This window comes from Rhinopithecus roxellana, chromosome 1, assembly GCF_007565055.1.
Source record: "Rhinopithecus roxellana isolate Shanxi Qingling chromosome 1, ASM756505v1, whole genome shotgun sequence".
NCBI lineage: Eukaryota > Metazoa > Chordata > Mammalia > Primates > Cercopithecidae > Rhinopithecus > Rhinopithecus roxellana.
The window spans coordinates 64,836,853-64,846,131 of NC_044549.1; positions in this window are offsets into that span (position 1 = coordinate 64,836,853).

The following is a 9,279-nucleotide window of genomic DNA, read 5'->3' on the forward strand; positions in this document are numbered from 1 at the left end:
AAAAGGATGGCAAGGAGGTTTTAAAAAGTTCTTGTAGGAACTCTGACCATTATCAGGGGAACCAGCCCCCAATATTTTAATGTAGGTTCTTTCTATTTTCCCTAAGTGTCGGCCAGTCTGAAAAATAAAGAGAAAGAGTACAAAGAAAGGAATTTCACAGCTGGGCCTCCGGGGGTGACATCACATATTGGTAGGACCGTGATGACCCCTAGCTGCAAAACCAGCAAGTTTTTATTAGGGATTTTAAAAGGGGAGTGGGTATATGAACAGGGAGTAAGTCACAAAGATCACATGCTTCAAAGTGTGATAAAGATCACAAGGCAAGGACAAAATTAGAATTACTGATGAGGGTCTATGTCCCACTATACACGTATTGTCTTGATAAACATCTTAACAGGAAACAGGGTTCAAGAGCAGAGAATCGGTCTGACTAGAATTCACCAGGATGGAATTTCTCAATCCTAGTAGGCCTGAGGGTACTGCAGGAGACCAGGGTGTCAGTCCTTAACCGCATAAGACAGACACTCCCAGAGCAGCTGTTTATAGAACTCCCCACAGGAATACATTCCTTCTCCAGGGTATTCCTTGCTGGGAAAAGAATTCAGTGATATCTCTCCTACTTGCATGTCCATTTATAGGCTCCCTGCAAGAAGAAAAATATGGCTCTATTCTGCCCGACGCCACAGGCAGTAATACCTTATGGTTATCTTCCCTTGTTCCCTGAAAATCACTGTTATTCTGTTCTTTTTTTAAGGTGTACTGACTTCAGGTTTTACAATCTATTTGTACAATAGTGATCCTGAGGTGACATACACACTCAGCTTACGAAGATAACGGGATTAAGAGATTAAAGTACAGACAGACATAAGAAATTATAAAAGTATTATTAGGGAAGTGATAAATGTCCATGAAATCTTCACAATTTATGTTCAGAGATTGCAGTAAAGACAGTCATAAGAAATTATAAAAGTATTAATTATGGGAACTGATAAATGTCCATGAAATCTTCACAATTTATGTTCTTCTGCCGCAGCTTCAGCCGGTCCCTCCGTTTGGGGTCCCTGACTTCCCACAACAGACCATCACTAAAACCAAGGCTTAGTCTTTCTTTCTCCATAGTATGTCAGAAACAGAGGAGGCTTGGAAGCCAAATGCACGTCAGATAGCTTATATTTGTGCTGTGCAGTAGTTGTTACTCATTTTCAATTTATTTCATTATTGTACGGGGGAAATGTGAAATACTTAGAAATTGACCAAAAGCATTACTGGATTTTTTTTTAATGGAAAATTAGGGATTGCCTGGGCTATCTGACTCTATAGGGTTTCAGTGCTTTTTGTTGTCTTTCAGCTACTTTGTAACTCTGTATGCTGTGGAATATAATAATAACACAAAAGATTCCTGTCCATAAAAATGCAAATTGTATCCCATGGAGACAGAGTTATTATTGCTCTATGAATATTGACCAAATTTACATGTACTAAGCTTTTTTTGTTTTTTTGAGATGGAGTCTTGCTGTTGCCCAAGATGGAGTGCAGTGGCACCATCTCAGTTCACTGGAACCTCTGCCTCCCAGGTTCAAGCAATTCTCCTGCCTCTGCCTCCTGAGTAGCTAGGACTACAGGTGAATGCCACCATGCCTGGTTAATTTTTTTGTATTTTTAGTAGAGAGGAGGTTTCACTGCACTAACCAGGATGGTCTTGATCTCCTGACCTCGTGATCCACCTGCCTTGGCCTCCCAAAGTGCTGGGATTACAGGTGTGAGTGAGCCACCATGCCCAACCGAGCACATTTATTTCAGCGATCATGATTGCAGATTTTATACACACACACACACACACACACACACACACATACAATTTATATGTTGTTATTTGGAATTTCTTATAAGCTAGTTATAACATCTTATTGCTTTTGTTTTTAATTAAGCAAAATATTTGATATGTACTCATTTTATGTTTATTTACATGTACTAATTTTATGTTTGTATGAGATTCATAGTTGTACCCTCTTTTAAAAATTACACTTTAATATAACCAATGTTTTAAGATTGAAAGATAATATCTCAAAATTAACATTTTTTTCTTGAAAAAATAGAAGTTATGGCAATTGCAGGTTGGCATGTTCTAAAGGGGTCAGAGTTCTAGCTGAGCAGTGGGTGCTTATTTGGAGGGGGTGTGCACTCAGCAGTTTTCAGGAGTCCCCATTGGCGTTTGAGTTGCAAATCTGACTTTTTACACATAGTCAAGATGTTGCTCTGTTAAAAATTGTATTTATGTTTAAAGTACTCAGAATTTAAGTTGCTCACTTGTTAATTCATGACACAATGATCACCCTGCCTTCTCTTTTGTTTTATTTAACGTTTGCATGCTTCTCCACTTCCAACTTCCTCTCCTTAACATAGGTATCCTCTCTAGTGTATTTTTAAAAAATTCTTCCAATCCATATTTTACAGATTTATATAGATATATAGCTCCTTGAAAACATTTATTTAGATGTATGGATTCTTGAAAATGTATACTGTTTTCTGCATATTAAGTTATGTGAATAGTAGTGAAAACAGTAAGAAACAAATCTCTTTTTTGTACACTATATTGTTTTCAAGATCAATGTGGTCATGCTTAAAATTCATTACTTATGACAGTTGAAGACCATTCTATTCTCGTACAGAATATATTTCTTCATCCTTTCTCCTAGTAACAAAACTAAAGTTGCCTCCAATTCTCTGCTACCACAGAGTGCAGCAATGGACATCCTAGCATATTATCTCCTGTGGATCTAGGAGCTAGACGTGAATTTCTGTGTCTAACAGCATTCACAGGCTTTATCAGACTTAGCACTGCCAGATGGATCTCCACTAAATGGAGACTATTCTCCCACCAGCTCTGCGTGACAGTTCCAGATCCCTCAGTACTTCTCAATATTACACCACTTTTAAATTTTTGCCAAATTTATAGATCGTGCAATGGTATATTTTCTGTTTTAATTTGCATTTTCCTCTTTTGATTTCTTTTCTTCTTGAAGGTGCCATTGATGTTAAGAGAATAGCAGCCACAGAAGAAGAGAACTAATAAATGAAATATAAAATCCTCCTCTTCAACTCCACAGGGAAAGAAATAAAGAATCATCAGTTCACCCTTGTTAGGATCGGATCCTAAAAGATATGGGCTATTTATTTCTCTTATTGAAAAACAGACAAAAAACTCTATCCCATACTCTAAAAAGGCAAGCAAATTTATCAAATATTTAAGTAAGCTTTATAATACTAGGAACTAATATTTAGATGTGGTTCTATTTTTCTTTTTATTTAACAGACAGGTTCTTGCTCTGTCACCCAAGTTGGAGAACAGTGGGGTGATCATGGCTCACTATATAGCCTTGAACTCCTGGGCTCAAGCAATCCTCTTTCCTCAGCTTCCCAAGTCGCTAGGACTATAGGCGCTCACCATTTTTAATTTAAAAATTAAAGTTTAAGTTTTTTTTTTTTTTTTTTTTTTTTTTTCATAGACAGGGTCTTACTATGTTACCCAGGCTGGGGGTTCTATTTTTCATATGTTGTATATTCTTATACAGGCTACCATTATTTATGCCCATTTTATGCAGGGCTAACTTCTCCATTAGACACAGTAGGAACAGTGCTAAGGGCCCACAATGCTTTTACAGAGTCTCATAAAAACATTTTAATTTCTTATGAAATTAAAAAAAACTTTAATGTCAAGGAAAACTTTTACAATATGACTTTTATTTTTTTATGAAGAAAGGGGCCCATGAAGGCAAATATGGCTAGAGCCACATTTATTATAACATAATATAAACATATTATATTATTGGTCAGAATATAGCTGTGATTTTACAGGGCTATGCTATACTACTAATTGGGGTGACTACAGAGATACATCGTTTTATGTATTTACTTTTATGAGATCATGTTTATGAGCAGAAAAGCAGTTCAGAGTTAGATAATCATTTTGACAGAAAACAAGTTCTGGTCTAGAACCATAAGTCATAAACTTTTTCCAGAAATGTTTTGCAACGAAGTGTGGAATCTGATTTTCTTTTTTTTTTTTTTTTTTTTTGAGACGGAGTCTCGCTCTGTCACCCAGGCTGGAGTGCTGTGGCCGGATCTCAGCTCACTGCAAGCTCTGCCTCCCAGGTTCACGCCATTCTCCTGCCTCAGCCTCCCAAGTAGCTGGGACTACAGGCGCCCGCCACCTCGCCCGGCTAGTTTTTTGTATTTTTTAGTAGAGACGAGGTTTCACCGTGTTAGCCAGGATGGTCTCGATCTCCTGACCTCGTGATCCGCCCGTCTCGGCCTCCCAAAGTGCTGGGATTACAGGCTTGAGCCACCGCGCCCGGCCGGAATCTGATTTTCTTGAAGAATTGTTGATTTTGGAAGTAGCCATACTGGAGGGCTAGGGAAGTGACTCTTTAATGGATAGAGGATGATTTTTTGTAAATATTTGATTTTAATTTTGGGAAGTACTAGTAGGTATGTATGTTTAGGAGGTACCTGAGTTGTCGTGATATAGGCGTGCAATGCACAATAATCGCATCATGTAAAATGGGATGCCCATCCCCTCAAGCATTTAGGATGGATAGAAGATTTTTTGACCTATTATTCCAGCATTAGTTAACATGTCTTACATGATTTCACAGTACAGATACTGTCCTGAACGTGCTGAAAAACCCCATGTTTGCACTTTGAAACTTTGAAGAGGATACACAGATAATCCTGTCTTTTGTTTTTTCTTCTTGGGCTACTACTACAAAAATAGATAATAAAATATAGCAGCTCTTTGCAACCTAATATGAAAATAAGGTTCTTATAAAACCTAGACAGCATACACATGTTGCCAAGAGGAAGTATTCAGTGGCCACTCTGAGTAATATTATATCCATTCTAATTGTTATCTTGGGATACAGATGAGGATGAGAGAGTATGTTACCACTCTTTGCCTTTTGCTTCTTCATTTCTACTCTGCTCTTCCACTCACTCTACACAACGCTCAAACCTCTTCCACCCCAATTAAAACCCAGCTTTGATCCCGCATCCTCATCTAGTCCTGGTTCTTTTCTACGCTTTCCCTTCTTAGAGAAACCTCTTAGAAGAATGGTCTGCTTTCATTGTTTTCCACTTCCCCACTGTCTGTCCTCTACTTCTTATGTAACTTCTGTCTGTGTTTTCTCACTTTATTGATGCTATGCAAAGTATGGTAAATAATTTAAGAATTCCTGAACTTGCCGACATTTAGATTATTTCCTGTCTTTGGCCATATAAAAATAATGCTGCTATGAAGATGTCTGTAGATTCTCTCTGTCCATATTGGGGCTATGTTTCTGAGATGAATTCCTAGAAACTGGAATTAATGAGTAGATACTGTGAAAGTGTCTTCCAAAAGGCCTGAAACAATTTACATCCCCCTAAAGAATTTATCTTTAAATTGGTATCAAACTATTCTTTTCTTCTGGAAATTTCGTATCATACTGATTCTCAGGTAGATGAGCATAATTTGGGGAGATGGCTAAAATGTTGATACCTGGATCCTATGCTAGACCAGAACCTTTTTTTTTTTTTTTTTTTTTTTTTAAGACGGAATTTCATTCTTGCTGCCCAGGCTAGAGTGCAATGGTGCGATCTTGGCTTACTGCAACCTCTGCCTCCCGGATTCAAGTGATTCTTGAACCTCCCAAGTAGCTAGGATTATAGGCATATTACAGCTGGGATTACAGGCCTCATCCTACCAAGTAGCTGGGATTACAGGCATTTGCCACCATGCGTGGCTAATTTTGTATTTTTTAGTAGAGACAGGGTTTCACCATGTTGGCCAGGCTGGTCTTGAACTCCTGGCCTCAAGTGATCCACCCACTTTGGCCTCCCAAAGTGCTGGGATTACAGGTGTGAGCCACCACATCTGGGCTAGACCAGAGCTTTTAACAAGCTTCTTGGGCGAATCTGATGCATCACACAAGACTTTACAGAAGCTACCCTTGCCCACTTGGTCTTTCTCCTGTCTCTCTGTCTTTCTCTAGGGTTTATCTCTTCTCACTCCACATAGTACCCTGAGTGTTATCAATCATTCACATGGCTTAACCTACCACTGATACGCAGATGAATTCAAACATAGTATCTCCAACTCGGACCTCTCTCAAGAACATCACACCCACATTTCCAATTTCTGGATGGTCTATACCCATATGGCCATTTCTTAAATTCAAAATGGTCAGAGCTTGATGCATCACCTTTCCCCATAAATCTACTCCTTCTGTATTTTCCATCTCAGTTGGTGGTGAGGTGACCACATTGAAAACATCCTTACCTGGTACTTTTCATTCATCTACCATCTATTATTAAGCCCTGCTGATTATACCACCTAAATATTTCTCCGTTTTTTTGCTACCCTAATACCTATAATTACTGTCCTCATTCTTGTCATCATTGTGTCTCTCACCTAGACTCTTACAATAGCTTTATAACTGCTCTCAAGGTCTCCCTCCTCCCATCTGTCACCTACTGATTTATTCCTCTCAGAGCCAGAGCTCTGAACTATCACCATAGCAGCTATACCAAATTACTCCCATTTCTAAAACTTCCCCATGGCTCCAGGCTCACTATTAGAGAGGCATCCAACAGCTTTTCTGACTCCTCCTCTTTCTCCAGCCACCCCCTCCCACTCTTCTCATTTTACACTTCACTCCATCATAATACCAAACTGCTTCTCTTTCCCAGAAGCAAGATGCTACTTCATGACTCTGTACTTCTGGTATTTCCTTTGTCTGGAAACCCAGTTTCCTTATAAATTTTATTTTGCCAAATTAATTTATATTTATGGTTTAAGACCCAATTGAGACACAATCCCTTCCAGGAAACAGTCTGAATTCCAGTCTGGATAAAATGTACACTGTTTGTATTTCATGATCAAACATTTGTGCTTCCAGTTTTCCTTCCTCCAACAAATGCTGACAAAGTGACTACTATGCATGGGCACCATAATAAGGATTGGGAACTCAGTGAAGGCCATAATGGAACGGCCCTTGCTCTTACTGAACCTTCGTAGGACTTCCTGTATTACCATAAAATGTGGCTTTACATCTGCCTCCTTAAAGAGGTTAAAAGCTTCTTGAAGTTGCTAATGATGTTTATTAATCATCTTTGTATCAGCATTCTTTGGAATAGACTCTCAATATTATGACAAAAGTATGCAGTAGTCACCCTAACAAGATGGCCATAACTATTGGAAATTTTCTAAAATTTTTATTGATACTTGAGGTGAGTCTTAAGATCTGTTAGAAAATAATTTTAATTTAAGGTTGGCATAAATTGCTTTTGTGGAGTCCTTAAGTAAGCAACAATGAGGAAGGGGTCCCAGGTTGGGGGAAACAATTGTTCTGAGAGATGGATCATCACAAACAACCCACTACCTCGTTCTGCATGTAGTCCCAGCAGCAGGACCTCATTACACAGGTAGTCCCCTCTAGCACAAACCTATAAATCTTCCCTCCAGCCACTGCCTCTTGGCAGACAGCCCCTTCTCTGCTGTCCTATCTGTTGCACCCTTGCAATGTATCTTTGTATTTTCTCTAGTAAATGTGCCTTTCTTTACCTTTCTTGGTAAATTCTTTTACTGCCTGCAACTCTGGCCCCAGCCAGCCACAACTGTGGCATTTTTTAATAAAATTGCCTTATAGATCAATGTTTGGATCACTTCTGGGGAAACCAGAAACATCCTAATCTGAATGCCTTCAAGACCCTGGGAGACCTACTGTAACTATAAAAATCTATCTTTGAGAGGGATGTTTCACCTCCTTCTTTACCATGTAGCTCAACAGACACTTGGATTTAAAAATTTCCTTGTAAAAGAGAAAGCATTTAATTAACATTTACTAGAGGATATCTGTAGTCTCTATCTGCTTTACCAGTTTGCAAACTATGGTAGCTTATCAGAGATATCCACAAATGTCTTGGGTAGTTGTAAGAGACAAGAATGAGCTATATTTAGGTGTCAGCAACTCTCTGGGACAATGGAAAGACTTGGTACTTTCACATGGATTCATTTTGATGCTTCAGAAGGGTTTGTAAAGTCAGCACATAGGTTATCAGAAATACCAGATGCTTGCTAACTGCGAGAGTGTTCAGTGGGTGTGAAAGAATGTTTTGCTGAATTAGATTTCTATAACATGAGATCTTAGGAATATGACTTTGGGTTCAGAAAAGCAGCATTACAGTGAGGGGAACATCACACACTGGGGCCTGTCGTGGGGTGGGGGAGGGGGGAGGATAGCATTAGGAGATATATCTAATGTAAATGACGAGTTAATGGGTGCAGCACACCAACATGGCACATGTATACATGTGTAACAAACCTGCACGTTGTGCACATGTACCCTAGGACTTAAAGTATAATAATAAAAAAAAGTCATAGGTGTTCCCTAAAGTCTAAGTGCGACACAGCATTTTAAAGTTGCCAACATTCCATTTCAAGGAGATAGCAGAACATACATCACGTCAATGAAACTGAACACTGCTCTGCAAGTTTTCAGCGGGGGAGTTTACAAGAGTTGTCCAGATAGTAAGAGTAATGTAGCAGATGTTAGCACAAAAGAAAGAGCAAATGAGATGTGAATTACAGGGTGACGACGCTTGTATGAATCTCATTTGTTTAACCATCTGAATGGTCCACTCCAGGTATTAAATGAGCTAGTTACTGTTGAACACAATTTTCCGAATAGCACAGGAAGGTGGTTTAATGAACTATGGCCACTTGAATGTCCTCATATCATCTCACCTCTTCAGCGAGCCATGGCTTGCTTAGCTTTTCTCCCCAAGTCTTTCAAAGTAATGCTTTAGATAATTATGACCTTGCCATTTCATTTTCTAGGTAATGTAACATTAGGGATTATTGCCTGATTAGTAATTTAATTAGCAGGTATATTGGCTGAGATCCTTTTGCAAATTACGAACTTACTTTTTTAAGTCATATTTTTAATGGACAGATAATAATTGTATATGTTTATGGGGTTCGAGGTCATGTTTTAATTGAGATATGTATACATTGTGGATAATCAAATCAGGCTAATTACCATGACATCATCCTAAATATTTATCATCTTTCTTTGTAGTGAGAATATATAAAATGTTTATTTTTAGCTTGTATAGGCATTTCTCCAAAAAAGACACATGAATGGTCAACAGATATATGAAAAAATACTCAATATCTCTAATCATAAGAAAAATGTAAATTAAAGCTACAATAAGATATCATCCCACAGCTGTTAGATTGGC